This window comes from Calliopsis andreniformis, unplaced genomic scaffold, assembly GCF_051401765.1.
Source record: "Calliopsis andreniformis isolate RMS-2024a unplaced genomic scaffold, iyCalAndr_principal scaffold0002, whole genome shotgun sequence".
In the NCBI taxonomy this organism is placed as follows: domain Eukaryota; kingdom Metazoa; phylum Arthropoda; class Insecta; order Hymenoptera; family Andrenidae; genus Calliopsis; species Calliopsis andreniformis.
The window spans coordinates 30,450,361-30,473,867 of NW_027480423.1; positions in this window are offsets into that span (position 1 = coordinate 30,450,361).

Here is a 23,507-nt window from a genome sequence, read left to right on the forward strand (position 1 = left end):
GCCCTAACTGTTTGATCTGGTGGAGCAACGCCCTAGAGTGAAGACTAGGTTGCCCGGAGCGTAGAAATGACCATAACTTTCGCACTGGTTGCTATTATTCGTTTTATACGATGGAAAAACTGTTATATTTATATTGTATTTTATGCTTCTGCGTTGACTTCTTTGGCCCTAACTATTCGATCTGGTGGAACAACGCCGTAGAGTGAAGCCTAGGTTGCCCGGATCGTAGAAATGACCATTACTCTCACACTGTTTGCAATTATTCCTTTTATACGATGGAAAAGCTGTTGTATTTATATCGTATTTTATGTTTCTGGCGTTGATATCTAAGGACCTAACTATTCGATCTGGTGGAGCAGCGCCCTAGAGTGAAGCCTAGGTTGCTCGGAGTGTAGAAATGACAATAACTTTCACACTGGGTGCAATTATTCGTTTTATACGATGGAAAAGTTGTTGCATCTTTATTGTATTTTATGCTTCTGTCGTTGACGTCTAAGGCCGTAGCTATTAGATGTGGTGGAGCAACGCACTAGAGTGACGCCTAGGTTGCCCGGAACGTGGAATGACCATTACTTTCGCAATGTTTGCAATTATTCATTTTATACGATGGAAAAACTGTTGTACTTACATTGTATTTTATGCTTCTGGCGTTGACTTCTAAGGCCCTAACTATTCGACCTGCTGGAGCAACGCCCTAGAGTGAAGCCTAGGTTGCCCCGAACGTAGAAATGACCATCAATTTCAAACTGGTTGCAATTAATCCTTTTATACAATGGAAAAACTGTCCTATTTATTTTGTATTTTATTCTTCGGGCGTTGACTTCTAAAGCCCTAACTGTTTGATCTGGTGGAGCAACGCCCTAGAGTGAAGACTAGGTTGCCCGGAGCGTAGAAATGACCATAACTTTCGCACTGGTTGCTATTATTCGTTTTATACGATGGAAAAACTGTTATATTTATATTGTATTTTATGCTTCTGCGTTGACTTCTTTGGCCCTAACTATTCGATCTGGTGGAACAACGCCGTAGAGTGAAGCCCAGGTTGCCCGGAACGTAGAAATGACCATTACTTTCACAATGTTTGCAATTATTCATTTCATACGATGAAAAAACTGTTGTACTTATGCTGTATTTTATCCTTCTGGCGTTGAATTCTAAGTCTCTAGCTAATCGATCTGGTGGAGCAACGCCCTAGAGTGAAACCTAGGTTACCCGGAACGTAGAAATGACCAGTACTTTCAGAACTTTAGCAAGTATTCATTTTACACGATGGAAAAACTGTTGTACATATATTGTGTTTTATTCTTCTGGCGTTGACTTCTCAGGCCCTAACTATTCGATCTGGTGTAACAACGCCCTAGAGTGAAGCCTAGGTTGCCCGGAACGTAGAAATGACCATCACTTTCAAACTGGTTGGAATTATTCCTGCTATACGATCGAAAAACTGTTGTATTTTTATTGCATTTTATGCTTCGTGCGTTGACTTCTAAGGGCCTAACTATTCAATGTGGTGGAGCAACGCCCTAGGGTGAAGCCTAGGTTGCCCGGAAAGTAGAAATCACCATTACTTTCACAATGTTTGCAATTATTCATTTTATACGATGGAAACACTGTTGTACTTATTTTGATTTGATTCTTCTGGCGTTGACTTCTTAGGCCCTAACTATTCGGTCTGGTGGAACAACGCCCTAGAGTGAAGCCTAGGTTGCCCGAAACATGGAAATGACCATTACTTTCACACTGTATGCAAATATACATTATATACGATGGAAAAGCTGTTGTATTTATATTGTATTTTATGCTTCTAGCGTTGGCTTCTAAGGTACTAACTATTCGATCTGGTGGAGCAATGCCCTAGAATGAAGCCTAGGTTGCCCGGAACGTAGAAATGACCATCACATTCAAACTGGTTGCAATTATTCCTGTTATATGATGGAAGAACTGCTGTACTTTTATTGCATTTTATGCTTCGGGCATTGAGTTCTAAGGCCCTAACTATTCAATCTGGTGGAACAATGCCCTAGGGTGAAGGCTAGGCTGCCCGGAAAATAGAAATGTCCATAACTTCCACACTGGTAGAAATTATTCGTTTAATACGATGGAAAAACTGTACTATTTATTTTGTATTTTATGCTTCGGGCGTTGACTTCTAAGGCCCTAACCATTCAATCTGTTGGAGCATCGCCCTAGGGTGAAGCCTAGGTTGCTCGGAAAGTGGAAATGACCATAACTTTTACACTGGTAGCAATTATTCGTTTTATACAATGGAAAATCTGTTCTATTTATTTTGTATTTTATGCTTCGGGCGTTGACTTCTAAGGCCCTAACTGATTGTTCTGGTGGAGCAACGCCCTAGAGTGAAGCCTAGATTGCCCGGAACGTTGAAATGACCATAACATTCACACTGGTTGCTATTATTCGTTTTATACGATGGAAAAACTGTTATATTTATATTGTATTTTATTCTTATGGCGTTGACTTCTTAGGCCCTACCTATTCGATCTGGCGGATCAGCGCCCTAGGGTGAAGCCTAGGTTGCCGGAAACATAGAAATGACCATTACCTTCAGAATGTTTGCAATTATTCCTTTTATACGATGGAAAAACTGTTGCATCTTTATTGTATTTTAGGCTTCTGGCGTTGACTTCTAAGGCCCTAACTATTAGATCAGGTGGAGCAACGCCCTAGAGTGAAGCCTAGGTTGCTCGGAATGTAGAAATGACCATAACTTTCACACTGGTTGCAATTATTCATTTTATACGATGGAGAAACTGTTGTACTTATATTGTATTTTATTCTTATGGCGTTGAATTCCAAGTCCCTAGCTATACGATCTGGTGTAGCAACGGCCTAGAGTGAAAGCTAGGTTACCCGGAACGTAGAAATGACCAGTACTTTCATACTGTTTGCAGTTATTCCTGTTATACGATGGAAAAACTGCCGCATCTTTATTGTATTTTATGCTTCTGGCGTTGATTTCTAAGGCCCTAACTATTCGATCTGGTGGAGCAACGCCCTACAGTGAAGCCTAGGTTGCCCGGAACGTAGAAATGACAATCACATTCAAACTGGTTACAATTATTCCTGTTATATGATGGAAGAACTGCTGTACTTTTATTGCATTTTATGCTTCGGGCATTGAGTTCTAAGGCCCTAACTATTCAATCTGGTGGAACAATGCCCTAGGGTGAAGCCTAGGCTGCCCGGAAAGTAGAAATGTCCATAACTTCCACACTGGTAGAAATTATTCGTTTAACACGATGGAAAAACTGTACTATTTATTTTGTATTTTATGCTTCGGGCGTTGACTTCTAAGGCCCTAACTATTCAATCTGTTGGACCAACGCCCTAGGGTGAAGCCTACGTTGCTCGGAAAGTGGAAATGACCATAAGTTTCATACTGGTTTCAATTATTCGTTTTATACGATGGAAAAACTGTTTTATTTATTTTGTATTTTATGCTCCGGGCGTTGACTTCTAAGGCCCTAACTATTCGATCAGGTGGAGCAACGCCCTAGAGTGAAGCCTAGGTTGCCCGGAACGTAGAAATGACCATAACTTTCACACTGGTTGCCATCATTCGTTTTATACGATGGAAAAACTGTTATATTTATATTGTATTTTATGCTTCTGGCGTTGACTTCTTAGGACCTAACTGTTCGATCTGGTGGAACAACGCCCTAGGGTGAAGCCCTGGTTGCCCGGAAAGTAGAAATGTCCATAACTTCCACACTGGTAGAAGTTATTCGTTTAATACGATGGAAAAACTGTACTATTTATTTTGTATTTTATGCTCCGGGCGTTGACTTCTAAGGCCCTAGCTATTCGATCTGGTGGAGCAACGCCCTAGAGTGAAGCCTAGGTTGCCCGGAACGTAGAAATGAACATCACTTTCAAAATGGTTGCAATTATTCCTGTTATATGATGTAAAAACTGTTGTATTTTGATTGCATTTTATGCCTCGGGCATTGACTTCTAGGGCCCTAACTATTCAATCTGTTGGAGCAACGCCCTAGGGTGAATCCTAGGTTGCCCGGAAAGTAGAAACGACCATAACTTTCACACTGATTGCTATTATCCGTTTTATACAATGGAAAAACTGTTCCATTTATTTTGTATTTTATGCTTCGGGCGTTGACTTCTAAGGCCCTAACTGATTGTTCTGGTGGAGCAACTCCCTAGAGTGAAGCCTGGATTGCCCGGAACGTTGAAATGACCATAACATTCACACTGGTTGCAATTATTCGTTTTATACGATGGAAAAGCTGTTGCATTTATATCGTATTTTATGCTTCTGGCGTTGACTTCTTAGGCCCTAACTATTCCATCAGGTGGAACAACGCCCTAGGGTGAAGCCTAGGTTGCCCGGAACGTAGAAATGACTATAACTTTTACACTGGCAGCAATTATTCGTTTTATACAATGGAAAAACTGTTCTATTTATTTTATATTTTATGCTTCGGGCGCTGACTTCTAAGGCCCTAACTGTTTGATCTGGTGGAGCAACGCCCTGGAGTGAAGACTAGGTTGCCCGGAGCGTAGAAATGACCATAACTTTCACACTGGTTCCTATTATTCGTTTTATACGATGGAAAAACTGTTATATTTATATTGTATTTTATGCTTCTGCGTTGACTTCTTAGGCCCTAACTATTCGATCTGGTGGAACAACGCCGTAGAGTGAAGCCTAGGTTGCCCGGATCGTAGAAGTGACCATTACTTTCACACTGTTTGCAATTATTCCTTTTATACGATGGAAAAGCTGTTGTATTTATATCGTATTTTATGCTTCTGGCGTTTACATCTAAGGACCTAACTATTCGATCTGGTGGAGCAGCGCCCTAGAGTGAAGCCTAGGTTGCTCGGAATGTAGAAATGACCATTACTTTCACACTGGTTGCAATCATTCGTTTTATACGATGGAAAAGCTGTTGTATTTATATTGTATTTTATGCCTCTGGCGTTGACTTCTAAGGCCGTAGCTATTAGATATGGTGGAGCAACGCCCTAGAGTGACGCCTAGGGTGCTCGGAACGTAGAAATGACCATTACTTTCACACTGGTTGCAATTATTCGTTTTATACGATGGAAAAGCTGTTGTATTTATATCGTATTTTATGCTTCTGGCGTTGACTTCTTAGGCCGTAACTATTCGATCTGGTGGAGCAACGCCCTGGAGTGAAACCTAGGTTACCCGGAACGTAGAATTGGCCATCACTTTCAAACTGGTTGCAATTATTCCTGTTATATGATGGAAACACTCTCGTATTTTTTTTGCATTTTATGGTTGGGGCGTTGACTTCTAAGGCTCTAACTATTCGATCTGGTGGAGCAACGCCCTAGAGTGAAGCCTGGGTTGCCCGGAACGTAGAAGTGACCATCACTTTCAATCTGGTTGCAATTATTCCTGTTATATGATGGAAAAACTGTTCTATTTTTATTGCATTTTATGCATCGGGCATTAACTTCTAAGGTCCTAACTATTCAAGCTGTTGGAGCAACGCCCTAGGGTGAAGCCTTGGTTGCGCGGAAAGTAGAAATGACAATAACTATCACACTGGGTGCAATTATTCGTTTTATACGACGGAAAAGCTGTTGCATCTTTATTGTATTTTATGCTTCTGTCGTTGACGTCTAAGGCCGTAGATATTAGATGTGGTGGAGCAACGCACTACAGTGACGCCTAGGTTGCCCGGAACGTGGAATGACAATTACTTTCGCAGTGTTTGCAATTATTCATTTTATACGATGAAAAAGCTGTTGTACTTATATTGTATTTTATGCTTCTGGCGTTGACTTCTAAGGCCCTAACTATTCGACCTGCTGGAGCAACGCCCTAGAGTGAAGCCTAGGTTGCCCCGAACGTAGAAATGACCATCACTTTCAAACTGGTTGCAATTAATCCTTTTATACGATGGAAAAACTGTTTTATGTTTATTGCATTTTATGCTTCCAGCGTTGACGTCTAAGGCCCTATCTATTCAGTCTCTTGGAGCAACGCCCTAGGGTGAAGCCTAGGTTGCCCGGAAAGTAGAAATGACGTTAGCTTTCATACTGGTTGCAATTATTCGTTTTATACGATATAAAAACTGTTGTATTTATATTGTGTTTTATGCTTCTGGCGTTGACTTCTAAGGCACTAACTATTCGATCTGGTGGAGCAACGCCCTAGAGTGAAGCCTAAGTTGCCCGGAACGTAGTTATTGCCATCACTTTCAGACTGGTTGCAAATACTCCTGTTATATGATGGAAAAGCTGTTGTATTTTTATTGCACTATATGATTCGGGCATTAACTTCTAAGGCTCTATCTATTCAATCTGTAAGAGCAACGCCCTAGGGTGTAGCCTAGGATGCCCGGAACGTAGAAATGGCCATCACTTTCAAACTGGTTGCAATTATTCCGGTTATATGATGGAAAAACTGTTGTATTTTTATTGCATTTTATGCTTCGGGCATTGACTTCTAAGGCCCTAACTGTTTGATCTGGTGGAGCAACGCCCTAGAATGAAGCCTAGGTTGCCCGGTACGTAGAAATGACCATCACTTTCAAACTGGTTGCAATTATTCGTTTTGTACGATGGAAAAGCTGTTGTATTTATATCGTATTTTATGCTTCTGGCGTTGACTTCTTAGGCCCTAACTATTCCATCAGGTGGAACAACGCCCTAGGGTGAAGCCTAGGTTGCCCGGAACGTAGAAATGCCTATAACTTTTACACTGGCAGCAATTATTCGTTTTAAACAATGGAAAAACTGTTCTATTTAATTTGTATTTTATGCTTCGGGCGTTGACTTCTAAGGCCCTAACTGTTTCATCTGGTGGAGCAACGCCCTAGAGTGAAGACTAGGTTGCCCGGAACGTAGAAATGACCATAACTTTCACACTGGCAGCAATTATTCGTTTTAAACAATGGAAAAACTGTTCTATTTATATCGTATTTTATGCTTCTGGCGTTGACATCTAAGGACCTAACTATTCGATCTGGTGGAGCAGCGCCCTAGAGTGAAGCCTAGGTTGCTCGGAATGTAGAAATGACAATAACTTTCACACTGGGTGCGATTATTCGTTTTATACGATGGAAAAGCTGTTGCATCTTTATTGTATCTTATGCTTCTGTCGTTGACGTCTAAGGCCGTAGCTATTAGCTGTGGTGGAGCAACGCACTAGAGTGACGCCTAGGTTGCCCGGAACGTGGAATGACCATTACTTTCGCAATGTTTGCAATTATTCATTTTATACGATGGAAAAACTGTTGTACTTATATTGTATTTTATGCTTCTGGCGTTGACTTCTAAGGCCCTAACTATTCGACCTGCTGGAGCAACGCCCTAGAGTGAAGCCTAGGTTGCCCCGAACGTAGAAATGACCATCACTTCCATACTGGTAGCAATTATTCGTTTTATACGATGGAAAAACTGTTTTATTTATATTGTATTTTATGCTTCTGGCGTTGACTTCTAAGGCTCTAACTATTCGATCTGGTGGAGCAACGCCCTAGAGTGAAGCCTAAGTTGCCCGGAACGTAGCAATTGCCATCACTTTCAGACTGGTTGCAAATATTCCTGTTATATGATGGAAAAACTGTTGTATTTATATCGTATTTTATGCTTCTGGCGTTGACATCTAAGGACGTAACTATTCGATCTCGTGGAGCAGCGCCCTAGAGTGAAGCCTAGGTTGCTCGGAATGTAGAAATGACCATTACTTTCACAATGTTTGCAATTATTCATTTCATACGATCAAAAAACTGTTGTACTTATGCTGTATTTTATCCTTCTGGCGTTGAATTCTAAGTCTCTAGCTAATCGATCTGGTGGAGCAACGCCCTGGAGTGAAACCTAGGTTGCCCGGAACGTAGAAATGACCATCACTTTCAAACTGGTTGGAATTATTCCTGCTATACGATCGAAAAACTGTTGTATTTTGATTGCATTTTATGCCTCGGGCATTGACTTCTAGGGCCCTAACTATTCAATCTGTTGGAGCAACGCCCTAGGGTGAATCCTAGGTTGCCCGGAAAGTAGAAACGACCATAACTTTCACACTGATTGCTATTATCCGTTTTATACAATGGAAAAACTGTTCCATTTATTTTGTATTTTATGCTTCGGGCGTTGACTTCTAAGGCCCTAACTAATCAATCTGTTGGAGCAGCGCCCTAGGGTGAAGCCTAGGTTGCCCGGAAAGTAGAAATGACCATAACTTTCATCCTGGTTGCAATTATTCATGCTATACGATGGAAAAACTGTTGCATTTTTATTGTATTTTCCGCTTCTGGCTTCGACTTCTAAGGTCCTAGCTATTAGATCTGGTGGCGCATCATCCAAGAGTGAAGCCTATGTTGCCCGGAACGTAGAAATGACCACAACTTTCACACTGGTTGCAATCATTCGTTTTATACAATGGAAAAACTGTTGTATTTATATTGTATTTTATGCTTCGGGCGTTGACTTCTAAGGCCCTAACTATTCAATCTGTTGGAGCAACGCCCTAGGGTGAAGCCTAGGTTGCTCGGAAAGCGGAAATGACCACAACTTTCACACTGGTTGCAATCATTCGTTTTATACAATGGAAAAACTGTTGTATTTATATTGTATTTTATGCTTCTGGGGTTTACTTCTAAGGCTGTAGCTATTCGATGTGGTGGGGCAACGCCCTAGAGTGAAGCCTAGGTTGCCCGGAACGTAGAAATGACCATTACTTTCACACTGGTTGCAATTATTCGCTTTATACGATGGAAAAATTGTTGTATTTATTTTGTAATTGGTGCTTCTGGCGTTGACTGCTTACGCCCTATCTATTGGAACTGGTGGACCAACGCCCTAGAGTGATCCCTAGGTTGCCCGGAACGTAGAAGTGACCATATCTTTCACACTGGTTGCTATTATTCCTGTTATACGATGGAAAAGTTGTTGTATTTATATTGTGTTTTATGCTTCTGGCGTTGACTTCTAAGGCCCTACCTATTCGATCTGGTGGAGCAACGCCCTACAGTGAAGCCTATGTTGCCCGGAACGTAGATATGACCATAACCTTCACACAGGTTGCAATTATTCGTTTTATACGATGTAAAGGCTGTTGTATTTATTTTGTAGTTTATGCTTCTGGCGTTGATTTCAAAGGCCCTAACTCTTCTATCTGGTGGAGCAACGCCTCAGAGTTAAGTCTAGGATGCCCGAAACGTCTAAATGATCATTACTTTCGCACTGGTTGCAATTAGCCATGCCATACGGTGGAAAAACTGTTGCATTTTTATTGTATTTTCTGCTTCTGGCTTTGACTTCTAAGGTCGTAGCTATTCGATCTGGCGGAGCAACGTCCTAGAGTGAAGCCTATGTTGCCCGGAGCGTAGAAATGACCATCACTTTCAAACTGGTTGGAATTATTCCTGTTATGCGATGGAAAAACTGTTGTAGTTTTATTGCATTTTATGCTTCGGGCGTTGACTTCTAAGGCCCTAACTATTCGATCTGGTGCAACAGCGCCCTAGAGTGAAGCCTAGGTTGCCCGGAACGTAGAAATGACCATCACTTTCAAACTGGTTGGAATTATTCCTTTTATGCGAAAGAAAAACTGTTGTAGTTTTATTGCATTTTATGCTTCGGGCGTTGACTTCTAAGACCGTAGCTATTCGATGTGGTGGAGCAACGCCCTAGAGTGACGCCTAGGTTGCCCGGAACGTAGAAATGACCATTACTTTCAAACTGGTTGCAATTATTCGTTTTATACAATGGAAAAACTGTTGTATTTATATTGTATTTTATGTTTCGCGCGTTGACTACTATGGCCCTACCTATTCGATCTGGTTGAGCAACGCCCTACAGTGAAGCCTATGTTGCCCGGGACGTAGATATGACCATAACCTTCACACAGCTTGCAATTATTCGTTTTATACGATGTAAAGGCTGTTGTATTTATTTTGTAGTTTATGCTTCTGGCGTTGATTTCAAAGGCCCTAACTCTTCTATCTGGAGGAGCAACGCCTCAGAGTTAAGTCTAGGATGCCCAAAACGTCGAAATGATCATTACTTTCGCACCGGTTGCAATTAGCCATGCTATACGATGCAAAAACTGTTGCATTTTTATTGTATTTTCTGCTTCTGGCTTTGACTTCTAAGGTCGTAGCTATTCGATCTGGTGGAGCAACGCCCTAGAGTGAAGCCTAGGTTGCCCCGAACGTAGAAATGACCATAACATTCACACTGGTTAGAATTATTCGTTTTATACGTTGGAAAAACTGTTGCATTTTTATTTTATTTTCCGCTTCTGGCTTCGACTTCTAAGGTCCTAGCTATTCGATCTGGTGGGGCATAGTCCAAGAGTGAAGCCTATGTTGCCCGGATCGTAGAAATGACCATATCTTTCACACTGGTTGCTATTATTCCTGTTATACGGTGGAAAAGTTGTTGTATTTATATTGTCTTTTATGCTTCTGGCGTTGACTTCTAAGGCCCTAACTATTCGATCCGGTGGTGCAACGCCCTACAGTGAAGCCTATGTTGCCCGGGACGTAGATATGACCATAACCTTCACACAGCTTGCAATTATTCGTTTTATACGATGTAAAGGCAGTTGTATTTATTTTGTAGTTTATGCTTCTGGCGTTGATTTCAAAGGCCCTAACTCTTCTATCTGGTGGAGCAACGCCTCAGAGTTAAGTCTAGGATGCCCAAAACGTCGAAATGATCATTACTTTCGCACTGGTTGCAATTAGCCATGCTATAGGATGGAAAAACTGTTGCATTTTTATTGTATTTTCTGCTTCTGGCTTTGACTTCTAAGGTCGTAGCTATTCGATCTGGTGGAGCAACGCCCTAGAGTGAAGGCTAGGTTGCGCCGAACGTAGAAATGACCATAACATTCACACTGGTTACAATTATTCGTTTTATACGATGGAAAAACTGTTGCATTTTTATTGTATTTTCCGCTTCTGGCTTCGACTTCTAAGGTCCTAGCTATTCGATCTGGTGGGGCATAGTCCAAGAGTGAAGCCTATGTTGCCCGGAACGTAGAAATGACCATATCTTTCACACTGATTGCTATTATTCATTTAATACGATGGAAAAGCTGTTGTATTTATATTGTATTTTATGCTTCTGGCGTTGACTTCTAAGGCACTAACTATTCGATCTGGTGGAGCAACGCCCTAGAGTGAAGCCTAGGTTGCCCGGAACGTAGAATTGGCCATCACTTCCAAACTCGTTGCAATTATTCCTGAGATATGATGGAAACACTGTTGAATTTTTTGTGCATTTTATGGTTCGGGCGTTGACTTCTAAGGTCCTAACTATTCAATCTGTTGGTGCAACGCCCTAGGGTGAAGCCTAGGTTGCCCGGAAAGTAGAAATGTCCATAAGTTTCATACTGGTTGCAATTATTCGTTTTATACAATGGAAAAACTGTTGTATTTATATTGTATTTTATGCTTCTGGCGCTGACTTCTAAGGCACTAACTATTCGATCTGGTGGAGCGACACAATAGAGTGATGCCTAGGTTGCCCGGAACGTAGAATTGGCCATCAGTTTCAAACTGGTTGCTATTATACCTGTTATATGATGGAAACACTGCTGCATTTTTTTTGCATTTTATGGTTCGGGCGTTGACTTCTAAGGCCCTAACTATTCACTCCGTTGGAGCAACGCCCTAGGGTGAAGCCTAGGTTGCTCGGAAAGTAGAAATGACCATAAGTTTCATACTGGTTGAAATTATTCGTTTTACACGATGGAAAAACTGTTGTATTTATATTGTATTTTATGCTTCTGGCGTTGACTTCTAAGGCACTAACTATTCGATCTGGTGGAGCAACGCAATATAGTGATGTCTAGGTTGCCCGGAACGTAGAATTGGCTATCAGTTTCAAACTGGTTGCAATTATACCTGTTATATGATGGAAACACAGCTGTATTTTTTTTGCATTTTATGGTTCGGGCGTTGACTTCTAAGCCCCTAACTATTCAATCCGTTGGAGCAACGCCCTAGGGTGAAGGCTAGCTTCCTCGGAAAGTAGAAATGACCATAAGTTTCGTACTCGTTGCAATTATTCGTTTTATACGATGGAAAAGCTGTTGTATTTATATCGTATTTTATGCTTCTGGCGTTGACTTCTTAGGCCGTAACTATTCGGTCGGGTGGAGCAACGCCCTGGAGTGAAACCTAGGTTGCCCGGAACGTAGAATTGGCCATCACTTTCAAACTGGTTGCAATTATTCATGTTATATGATGGAAACACTGTTGTATTTTTTTTGCATTTTATGGTTCGGGCGTTGACTTCTAAGGCCATAACTATTCAATCTGTTGGAGCAACGCCCTATGGTGATGCCTAGGTTGCTCGGAAAGTAGAAATGTCCATAAGTTTCATACTGGTTGCAATTATTCGTTTTATACGATGGAAAAACTGTTGTATTTATATTGTATTTTATGCTTCTGGCGTTGACTTCTAAGGCACTAACTATTCAATCTGGTGGAGCAACGCAATAGAGTGAAGCCTAGGTTGCCCGCAACGTAGAATTGGCCATCACTTTCAAACTGGTTGCAATTATTCCTGTTATATGATGGAAACACTGTTGTATTTTTTTTGCATTTTATGGTTCGGGCGTTGACTTCTAAGGCCCTAACTATTCAATCTGTTGGAGCCACGCCCTAGGGTGAAGCCTAGGTTGCTCGGAAAGTAGAAATGACCATAACTTTCATACTGGTTGCAATTATTCGTTTTATACGATGGAAAAGCTGTTGTATTTATATTGTATTTTATGCTTCTGGCGCTGACTTCTAAGGCACTAACTATTCGATCTGGTGGAGCAACGCCCTAGAGTGAAGCCTAGGTTGCCCGGAACGTAGAATTGGCCGTCACTTTCAAACTGGTTGCAATTATTCCTGTTATATGATGGAAACTCTGTTGTATTTTTATTGCATTTTATGCTTCGGGCGTTGACTTCTAAGGCCCTAACTATTCAATCTGTTGGGGCAACGCCCTAGGGTGAAGCCTAGGTTGCTCGGAAAGTAGAAATTTCCATAAGTTTCATACTGGTTGCAATTATTCGTTTTATACGATGGAAAAACTGTTGTATTTATATTGTATTTTATGCTTCTGGCGTTGACTTCTGAGGCACTATCTATTCGATCTGGTGGAGCAACGCCCTAGAGTGAAGCCTAGGTTGCCCGGAACGTAGAATTGGCCATCACTTTCATACTGGTTGCAATTATTCGTTTTATACGATGGAAAAACTGTTGTATTTATATTGTATTTTATGCTCCTGGCGTTGACTTCTGAGGCACTATGTATTCGATCTGGTGGACCAACGCCCTAGGGTGAAGCCTAGCTTGCTCGGAATGTAGAAATGACCATAAGTTTCATACTGGTTGCAATTATTCGTTTTATACGATGGAAAAGCTGTTGTATTTATATCGTATTTTATGCTTCTGGGGTTGACTTCTTAGGCCGTAACTATTCGGTCTGGTGGAGCAACGCCCTGGAGTGAAACCTAGGTTCCCGGAACGTAGAATTGGCCATCAATTTCAAACTGGTTGCAATTATACCTGTTATATGATGGAAACACTGCTGTATTTTTTTTGCATTTTATGGATCGGGCGTTGACTTCTAAGGCCCTAACTATTCAATCCGTTGGAGCAACGCCCTAGGGTGAAGTCTAGGTTGCTCGGAAAGTAGAAATGACCATAAGTTTCATACTGGTTGCAATTATTCGTTTTATACGATGGAAAAACTGTTGTATTTATATTGTATTTTATGCTTCTGGCGTTGACTTCTAAGGCACTAACTATTCGATCTGGTGGAGCAACGCCCTAGAGTGAAGCCTAGGTTGCCCGTAACGTAGAATTGGTCATCACTTTCAAACTGGTTGCAATTATTCCTGATATATGATGGAAACACTGTTGTATTTTTTTTGCATTTTATGGTTCGGGCGTTGACTTCTAAGGCCCTAACTATTCAATCGGTTGGAGCAACGCCCTAGGGTGAAGCCTAGGTTGCTCGGAAAGTAGAAGTGACCATAAGTTTAATACTGGTTGCAATTATTCGTTTTATACGATGGAAAAACTGTTGTATTTATATTGTATTTTATGCCTCTGGCGTTGACTTCTAAGGCCGTAGCTATAAGATGTGGTGGGGCAACGCCCTAGAGTGAAGCCTAGGTTGGCCGGGACGTAGAAATGACCATTACTTTCACACTGGTTGCAATTATTCGTTTTATACGATGGAAAAGCAGTTGTATTTATATCGCATTTTATGCTTCTGGCGTTGACTTCTTAGGCCCTAACTATACGATCAGAGGAACAACGCCCTAGAGTGAAGCCTAGGTTTCCTGGAACGTAGAAATGACCATCACCTTCACACGGGTTGCAATCATTCCTGTTATAGGATGGAAAGACTGTTGTATTTTTATTGTATTTTATACTCCAGTCGGTGACTTCTGAGGCCGCAGCTATTCGATGTGGTGGAAGAACGCCATAGAGTGAAGCCTAGGTTGCCCGGAACGTAGAAATGACCATAACTTTCACACTGCTTGCAATTATTCGTTTTATACGATGGAAACGCTGTTGTATTTATATTGTATTTTATGCCTCTGGCGTTGACTTCTAAGACCGTAGCTATTAGATGTAGTGGAGCAACGCCCTAGAGTGACGCCTACGGTGCTCGGAACGTAGAAATGACCATTACTTTCACACTGGTTGCTATTACTCGTTTTATACGATGGAAAAGCTGTTGTATTTATATCGTTTTTTATGCTTCTGGCATTGACTTCTTAGGCCGTAACCATTCGGTCTGGTGGAGCAACGCCCTGGAGTGAAACCTAGGTTGCCCGGAACGTAGAATTGGCCATCACTTTCAAACTGGTTGCAATTATTCCTGTTATATGATGGAAACACTGTTGTATTTTTTTTGCATTTTATGGCTTGGGCGTTGACTTCTAAGGCCCTAACTATTCAATCTGTTGGACCAGCGCCCTAGGGTGAAGCCTAGCTTGCTCGGAAAGTAGAAATGACCATAAGTTTCATACTGGTTGCAATTATTCGTTTTATACGATGGAAAAGCTGTTGTATTTATACTGTGTTTTATGCTTCTGGCGTTGGCTTCTAAGGCACTAGCTATTCGATCTGGTGGAGCAACGCAATAGAGTGAAGATTAGGTTGCCCGGAACGTAGAATTGGCCATCACTTTCAAACTGGTTGCAATTATTCCTGTTATATGATGGAAACACTGTTGTATTTTTTTTGCATTTGATGGTTCGGGCGTTGACTTCTAAGGCCCTAACTATTCAACCTGTTGGAGCAACGCCCTAGGGTGAAGCCTAGGTTGCTCGGAAAGTAGAAATGACCATAAGTTTCATACTGGTTGCAATTATTCGTTTTATACGATGGAAAATCTGTTGCATTTATACTGTATTTTATGCTTCTGGCGTTGGCTTCTAAGGCACTAACTATTCGATATGGTGGGGCAACGCACTAGAGTGAAGCCTAGGTTGCCCGGAACCTAGAATTGGCCATCACTTTCAAACTGGTGGCAATTATTCCTGTTATATGATGGAAACACAGTTGTATTTTTATTGCATTTTATGCTTCGGGCGTTGACTTCTAAGGCCCTAACTATTCAATCTGTTGGAGCAACGCCCTAGGGTGAAGCCTAGGTTGCTCGGAAAGTAGAAATGACCATAAGTTTCATACTGGTTGCAATTATTCGTTTTATACGATGGAAAAACTGTTGTATTTATATTGTATTTACGCTTCTGGCGTTGACTTCTAAGGCCCTAGCTGTTCGATCTAGTGGAGCAACGACCTAGAGTGACGCCTAGGTTGCCCGGAACGCAGAAATGACCATATCTTTCACACTGGTTGCAATTATTCCTGTTCTACGATGGATAAACAGTTGTATTTATATCGTATTTTATGCTTCTGGCGTTGACGTCTAAGGACCTAACTATTCGATCTTGTGGAGCAACGCTCTAGAGTGAAGCCTAGGTTGCTCGGAATGTAGGAATGACCATAAATTACACACTGGTTGCAATTATTCGTTTTATACGATGATAAAACTGTTGCATCTTTATCGTATTTTATGCTTCTGGCGTTGACTTCTTAGGCCCTAACTATTCCATCTGGTGGAACAACGCCCTAGGGTGAAGCCTAGGTTCCCCGGAACGTAGAAATGACCATAACTTTCACACTGGTAGCAATTATTCATTTTATACGATGGAAAAACTGTTGTATTTTTATTGCATTTTATGCCTCTGGCGTTGACTTCTAAGGCCCTAACCATTCGATCTGGTGGAGCAAGGCCCTAGACTGAAGCCTAGGTTGCCCGGAACGTAGAAATGACCATAACATTCAAACTGGTTGCCATTAATCGTTTTCTACGGTGGAAAAGCTGTTCTATTTATATCGTATTTTATGCTTCTGGCGTTGGCTTCTTAGGCCCTAGCTATTCGATCTGGTGGAGCAACGGCCTAGAGTGAATCCTAGGTTGCTCGGAACGTAGAAATGGCCATTACCTTCACACAGTTTGCAATCATTCATTTTATACGATGGCAAAGCTGTTGTATTTATACTGTATTTTATGCTTCCGGCGTTAACTTCTAAGGCCGTAGCTATAGGATGTGGAGCAGCAACGCCCTAGAGTGACACGTAGGTTGCCAGGCACGTAGAAATGACCATTACTTTCACAATGTTCGCAATCATTCATTTTATACGATGGAAAAACTGTTGTACTTATATTGTATTTTATGCTTCGGGCGTTGACTTCTAAGGCCCTAACTATTCGATTTGGTGGAGCAACGCCCTACAGTGAAGCCTAGGTTGCCCGGAACGTAGAAATGACCAGTACTTTCACACTGGTTACAGTTATTCGTTTTATACAATGGAAAAACTGTTCTATTTATTTTGCATTTTATGCTTCGGGCGTTGACTTCTAAGGCCCTAACTATTCGATCTGGTGGAGCAACGCCCTAGGGTGAAGCCTAGGTTGCTAGGAAACTAGAAATGACCATAAGTTTCATACTGGTTTCAATCATTCGTTTTATACGATGGAAAAACTGTTGTATTTATATTGTATTTTATGCTTCTGACGTTGACTTCTAAGGCACTAACTATTCGATCTGGTGGAGCAACGCCCTAGAGTGAAGCCTAGATTGCCCGGAAGGTAGAATTGGCCATCACTTTCAAACTGGTTGCTATTATTCGTTTTATACGATGGAAAGACTTTTATATTTATATTGCATTTTATGATACTGGCGTTGACTTCTTAGGCCCTAACTATTCGATCTGGTGGAACAACGACATAGAGTGAAGCCTAGGTTGCCTGGAACGTAGAAATGACCATCACTTTCACACTAGTTGCAATTATTCCTGTTATAGGGTGGAAAGACTGTTGTTTTTTTATTGTATTTTATACTTCAGGCCGTGAGTTCTGAGGCCGTATCTATTCGATGTGGTGGATGAACGCCATAGAGTGACGCCTAGGTTGCCCGGAACGTAGAAATGACCATAACTTTCACACTGGTTGCAATTATTCGTTTTATATGATGGTACAGCTGTTGTATTTATATTGTATTTTATGCCTCTGGCGTTGACTTCTAAGGCCGTAGCTATTAGATGTGGTGGATCAACGCCCTAGGGTGAAGCCTAGGTTGCCCGGAACGTAGAAATGACCAAAACTTTCACACTGGTAGCAATTATTCGTTTTATACAATGGAAAACCTGTTCTTTTTATTTTGTGTTTTATGTTTCGGGCGCAGACTTCTAAGGCCCTAACTGTTTGATCTGGTGGATCAATGACCCAGAATGAAGCCTAGGTTGCCCGGAACGTAGAAATGACCATATCTTTCACACTGTTTGCAATTATTCATTTTATTCGATGGCAAAGCTGTTGTATTTATATTGTATTTTATGCTTCTGGCATTGACTTCTAAGGCCCTAACTACTCGATCTGGTGGAGCAACACCCTACAGTGAAGCCTAGGTTGCCAGGAACATGGAAATGACCATTACTTTCACACTGTTTGCAAATATACATTATATACGATGGAAAAGCTGTTGTATTTATATTGTATTTTATGCTTCTGGCGTTGACTTCTAAGGTACTAACTATTCGATCTGGTGGAGCAACGCCCTAGGGTGAAGCCTAGGTTGGCCGGAATGTAGAAATGTAAATAACTTTCACACTGGTTGCAATTATTCGTTTTATACGAATGAAAAGCTGTTGTATTTATATTGTATTTTATGCTTCTGGCGTTGACTTCTTAGGCCCTAACTATTCCCTCTGGTGGATCAACGCCCTAGAGTGAAACGTACGTTGCTCGGAACGTAGAAATGACCATTACTTTCACACTGGTTGCAATTATTCCTGTTATACGATGGAAAAACTGTTGTATTTTTATTGCATTTTATGCTTCGGGCATTGACTTCTAAGGCCCTAACTATTCAATCTGTTGGAGCAACGCCCTAGGGTGAAGCCTAGGTTGCCCGGAAAGTAGAAATGACGTTAACTTTCACACTGGTTGCAATTATTCCTGTTCTACGATGGACAAACAGTTGAATTTATATCGTATTGTAGGATGTGAACACTGACGCGAGTGCGAGTGTGTGTGTGTGTGTGCTAGAGTAAAGGATACCAAGATTAGGCGAGAATATTCGAGAACATTCGATCGGCGTAAAACAAAAGACCGCACCCGCGGCGAGCGGAGTCAGAGCGACGCGGGTCAACAAACTAGTACGAAAAACGATACGATCACGACGACAACAGGGTTACGAAACGTCTATTAATTGTACTTTTATGTCGCATACTTGTCTTAATAAATAGATATTAACAATTCTATTCCTACAATTGGGGGCTCAGCCGGGATAAAAACAAGTAGCGAGTTCGCGACGGGAAGTTACAATTAGGAAAAGTGATTTGTGCAACGAGTCAAACTACCCACGATTTGAACGATTTGAAACGCAATGGAGGACGTGAACTGGCAAAACCTCACCACCGCACACTTGAAAGAGATGCTGAGGGAGCGATCTCTCTCAACCAGTGGAACGAAGAACGAGCTGGTCGCAAGGTTACTTGAGCACGGCGGCGAGATGGACGGTGTTTTCGATGGAGCTGGTGGAGGTGACAAAGAAACAGGGCCGACACTCCGCGACTCAGCCCAAGCTCCGGAGTTGGAGCTATTGAGGCTGCGACTCAAACTTGTGGAGAAAGAAAAGGAGATGGCCATCCGGGAAGCAGAGCTGGCCAAACGCGAGCTGGAACTTTTGCGACTGGCACCAGCTAGTGACGAACTGTGGTCAACGAGAACGGAGGTTGCAGCCGCGACGTCCGAACCCCTCCGCATGAGCATCACGGCCATTGCGGAGCTCCTGAGTTACTTCGATGGTTCGGAGGGCACGTTCGAGACGTGGACGAGGCAGTTCCGACACCTAAGCAACGTTTACGGTTTGCGAGACGACGCGTGTCGCATTCTCATCGTGTCCAGGCTGCGAGGGAAGGCCCTGGATTGGTTCCATTCTCGACCGGAGTACACGGTAATGGCGATCGAGACCTTTCTGGAACATATGAGTTCCATGTTTCACCAACGACCCAACCGGCTATTGGCGAGGCGACGATTCGAGGAGAGGACGTGGCAGCGGGGAGAAACCTTCGCCGATTACCTCCACCAAAAGGTGATCCTGGCGAACCGCATCCCCATAGACGGAGAGGAACTCATCGACTGCATCGTCGATGGGATACCCGACCCTGTCCTTCAGGACCAGGCGCGCCTCCAAAGGTTCCGGACGAACGCCGATCTGCTGGAAGCGTTCGGCAAGATTTCGCTCAGGCAGAAGACAGCCAGCGCAACGCCCAAGGGAGGGGACCCGATGTCGAGGACCAAGGGCGATGGGCCAGCGAGCCCAGCGACGGCAACGAGAAGATGCTCCAACTGCGGCGACCGAGGACATCCAACGTCGAAATGTCCCACACAGAACAGAGGTCGTAAGTGCTTTCAGTGTAACGATTATGGTCACATTTCACGCGATTGCCCGACGAAAAAACAGGCCCCGAAAAACGTCCTCGCTGTCGCGGAATCGGCGGAAACGAAATTCCGAAAAGATGTTCGTGTAAACGGGTGCGCTGCGGTGGCCGTCCTTGACACAGGTAGCGATGTCTCTCTAATTCGGAAAAGCGCATACTTCGACGTCGGGGCACCGCCGCTGACAAACGAAATAATACATCTCCGGGGAATTGGCTCGCAAGAGTATCGGACTCTCGGGAAGTTTGACGCGGAGATCATGATCGACGACGAGATACGCGAAGCTACATTGCACGTTGTAGAAAACACGGTCCTGAATCATGGAGTGTTGCTCGGCTATGATTTCAAAAATGCCGCGGAGTGGACGGTAAGAGACGGCACGATGACATTGGCGAAACGGCCGAATACGCAGACTATCGTGCCCGAAGTTTTATACGTTGGCCACGAACAGGAACGCGACGCGATCGACCTATCTCACGTGAAAGACGCGAAATTACGAAAAGAGATCGAGACGGTCGTTCGCGAGTACAAGCCTGACAAAAGCCGCGACGTCGGGGTAACAATGAAAATTATTGTCAAGGACGACGAGCCGGTGTATCAGCGACCGAGGAGACTATCTCCCTCCGAGAGAAAGACGGTTAATCGGCAAATAAACGAGTGGATATGCGACGGCATAGTACAACCCTCTCTTTCGGAGTATGCAAGCCCAGTGGTTCTTGTTAAAAAGAAGGACGGTACTCCTCGCTTGTGCGTCGATTTCCGACAACTGAATGCTAAAATCGTTCGCGACCGATACCCCCTTCCACTGATCGAGGATCAATTAGATTTTTTACGGGACGCAACCATTTACAGCACGTTAGACTTGCGGAACGCGTTCTTTCACGTCACAGTCGAACCAGAAAGCCGAAAATATACGTCCTTCGTAGTACCCGACGGGCAATACGAATTTCTAAAAGTACCATTCGGCTTATGTAACTCGCCTGCTGTTTTTCAAAGGTTCGTGAACGTTGCGTTTAAAGACCTCATTGCGGAGAGGGTCGTCTTAACGTACATCGACGATTTGGTAGTACCCGCGACAGATTACGAAAGCGCCAAGCAACGATTGATAAGCGTCCTTAAACGAGCGTCAGAATGCGGTCTAGTAATAAACTGGTCCAAATGCGAACTTTTGAAGACGCGGGTGGAGTACCTCGGACATGTAGTGGAAGGAGGCACGGTGCGCCCTTCGGAAAACAAAGCGAAGGCGGTAGCCCGTTTCCCCGCACCGACGACGATTAAACAATTGCAGAGCTTTCTTGGGCTAGCCGGATACTTCCGGAAATTCATTCCGGAATATTCTACATTGGCGCGTCCACTAACACGACTATTAAAAGCCGATGTGCCCTTCCGGTTCGGGTCGGAAGAGCAGAACGCATTTCAGTCGCTCAAGGAAGCTCTACTCAAGAAACCAGTTCTGCGAATTTACTGGCCCGAGCGGGAAACAGAGCTACACACGGACGCGTCTATACACGGCTACGGGGCAATATTACTACAGCGTGATAGCGAGGACGGTGCGTTTCACCCCGTGTATTACGCGAGCGGGATGACAACAGCAGCGGAACAACGATATCCGAGCTACGAGCTAGAGGTGCTGGCAATCGTAAGGGCATTAAAGAAATTCAGGGTTTATTTGCTCGGCATTCCATTCAAAATAGTGACAGATTGTCGGGCATTCGCGTTGACCATGCGGAAAAAAGACCTCTGTGTTCGGGTGGCACGCTGGGCGTTACTGCTCGAGGAATTCGAATACTCGATCGAGCACCGACCCGGAACCGCGATGAAACACGTTGACGGGCTTAGTCGTAATCCCACGTTGGGCTGTCTCGCGGTAGAGAGCGAAGATAGCGTTACGGCGCGAATCCGTAAGGCCCAGGAACGCGACGACGACCTACGGAAAATAATACAGGGCGTTAACAAACGAGGAATCGACGGCTACGTGACGAAACGAGGGCTTCTCTTACGCGAAGTAGACGGCGAGTTGCGCATCGTGGTACCTAAGGTAATGCAAACGCAGGTCACTCGCAGGGCACACGAGAACGGACATTTTTCGATCGCGAAGACGGAGGCACTACTACGACGCGACTATTGGTTCCCCGCCATGCGGTCAAAGATCGAAAAAATTGTGAATAACTGCGTGGATTGCATCCTTGCGGAGCGTAAGAAGGGACGACAGGAAGGGTTGTTGCACGCGATCGAAAAGGGAGACCGACCGCTCGAAACGTACCACGTTGACCATCTCGGCCCCCTTCCCTCCACCAAGAAACAGTATGCACATATCTTCGTCGTGGTAGATGCGTTCACGAAATTTGTGTGGCTGTACGCCACAAAGACGACGAATTCCATGGAGGTTACGGACCGATTACGAAAACAGGCGACGGTTTTTGGAAATCCGCGGCGGATAATTTCCGACCGGGGAACGGCATTCACTTCACAGGTCTTCAAGGACTACTGCCGTGACCAAGGGATCGAACACGTCCTTATCGTTACGGGCGTACCGCGAGGAAATGGGCAGGTGGAACGAGTAAATCGGACGTTGATACCGCTCCTGACGAAAGCGTCCGCCCCGCACCCCGCAGAATGGTATAAGCACCTTCCAACGGTGCAGCAGTTCTTGAACAGCACCACCCACCGGAGTACGGGAGTATCCCCTTTCTCCCTGCTCTTTGGGACGCGAATGCATTTGAAGAATGATCCGCAGGTAAAGGAGCTCATCGAGGATGAGCTAACGAACTTGTTTCAGGCCGACCGCGATGAAATACGCCAGCAGGCGAAAGAGAGACTGCAACGTATCCAGCAGGAAAATCGCAAGCAGTACGATAAGCGACGGAAAAGAGCCAGAGTCTACCAGGAAGGCGACCTGGTGGCGATCCAGCGGACGCAGTCCGCTCCCGGGCTGAAGCTGGCCGGGAAGTTCCTGGGTCCGTATGAGATCACGCGGGCACTGCGAAATGACCGCTACCTGGTGGCTAAGGTCGGCGAACATGAGGGACCACGGTCAACGTCAACGTCCGCGGACCATCTGAAACCGTGGATCGAGGACAGTGACGATAGCGGGAGAGGAGACGAAGACAATGAAATTGAAGACGGCATCTGAGGCCATATGCCTCTTCAGGACGGCCGAGTGTAGGATGTGAACACTGACGCGAGTGCGAGTGTGTGTGTGTGTTTGAGTGTGTGTGTGTGTGCTAGAGTAAAGGATACCAAGATTAGGCGAGAATATTCGAGAACATTCGATCGGCGTAAAACAAAAGACCGCACCCGCGGCGAGCGGAGTCAGAGCGACGCGGGTCAACAAACTAGTACGAAAAACGATACGATCACGACGACAACAGGGTTACGAAACGTCTATTAATTGTACTTTTATGTCGCATGCTCGTCTTAATAAATAGATATTAACAATTCTATTCCTACAGTATTTTATGCTTCTGGCGTTGACGTCTAAGGACCTAACTATTCGATCTTGTGGA